The sequence below is a fragment of the Myotis lucifugus genome, unplaced genomic scaffold, assembly GCF_000147115.1.
Source record: "Myotis lucifugus unplaced genomic scaffold, Myoluc2.0 scaffold_2341, whole genome shotgun sequence".
In the NCBI taxonomy this organism is placed as follows: Eukaryota; Metazoa; Chordata; class Mammalia; order Chiroptera; family Vespertilionidae; genus Myotis; species Myotis lucifugus.
In genome coordinates this window covers 20,406-21,991 of record NW_005873389.1, presented here as the reverse complement: position 1 = coordinate 21,991, position 1,586 = coordinate 20,406, and positions in this window count along the sequence as shown.

Below are 1,586 nucleotides of genomic sequence, written 5' to 3'. Positions count from 1 at the left end.
GCCGGCCTGACACAACATCACGTGCATCGCCACGAAGAAGCAGCATGTCCCATCACCCCGTGCCCGTCACCGCAGAGCTAGCCTGCCCAGCACACGTGCCGGCCCCGCAGAGCAGCCTGCCTCAGCACTCCGTGCCCGCCCACCGCAGAGCAGCCTGCCCAACAACCCCGTGCCGCCACCTGCAGAGCAGTCTGCACCAGCACCCCGTGCCCGCCACCGCAGAAGCAGCCCTGCCCCCAGCACCCCGTGCCCGCCACCGCAGAGCAGCCTGCGCCCGGCCTGCCCCAGCTCCCTGTGCCACCACCGCAGAGCAGCCTGCGCCCGGCCTGCCCCCGCACCCCGTGCCACCACCGCAGAGCAGCCTGCGCCCGGCCTGCCCCTGCACCCCGTGCCACCACCGCAGAGCAGTGTGGGCCACAAGAGCCATGATCGCACCTCCATCCACTTGGGCCGCCACAGCCAGGACTAGGTTCCAGCTTCTTTGATTTTCCGTTTCTTCCCTTTAACAAAATGATGAAAATGCACGATGGGCCGAAAAGGCCCAGATCTGTAACTCCTTACCCATTTCCTGGAGCAAAAAAAGGAAGGGTGAGGCGCTCCCCCAAATAAAGGAACTAAACCCAGAAAAATGGGATTGACGTGCAGGAGTGAGGCTTCCGGGGGGAAGGGCTGGCACCGGGCCGTGCAGAGAGGGATTGTGTTCAGTCGGGATTCAGGGAGCTGAGCGGGAGGGCCTTCGGAAGCCACACCAACGGAAACGCCAGGCAGACGGGACGGAAAGCAGGCGGGTGGGAGGGGCAGCTGCTCATTATGCCCCTCGTGGGAGGATCACCCGTCTCTAACTGTTTCCGGTTTCCGAAGAGGGCCAAGCGGATTCCCACAGTGGGCACCACTGCCTGGGGCGGCCCAGCAGCAGCCCTGGGGCCCACACCCCCGTCTCCCCCGAGCATCAGGTCCCCCAACCCCCCCGCCCAGGTAAATCCCAGCATCTCCGCCATTAGACAAGGAGTAAATGGAGTATTGACGGGTTCATTGGCCGTGGGATTTAATTTGGAGCCATCTCGCCGGGCCGTAATGGGCTGGCGATGACTGCCTCTCTCCTCCGCTGTCATCCGCGAGGAGCTGAGTGAGGAAGAGATGCACAGGGTGAGGACGTCCCCGTAAACCTGGTGACAGCCCTTGGTCACTCCTCAGCGCCTCCCCCGGGTGCCTCGCGGGAACCTGCCTTGTGTCCCGGGGAGCTGGGTCTCAGGCCCTCGGCCCGGGCACCTGTGGGCACTGCTCACCTGCTCTGTGCCACCCCATGCCCTTCCTCGCAGGCTGGTGACTTGGGGAGACGGGCGCTGTGCCCAAACCAGCACAGTGCCCCCTGGCACAGATGGCCCCACGCTGCATTGATTAAACCATCTACAGTGTTAATAAAAACCCTTCCTGTACGTTCCCACTTAATGGCCGTAGCCACGCTGTGAGCACAGGTCAAGGCTCGCACAGGGGGACACTGACGCCCAGGCGGTTCAGGGACCTTCCTGAGGCCACCTGGGGGTGTGGGGAGGCCGGGTGTGGGTTCTATGGGGGGAGCCGCTGGG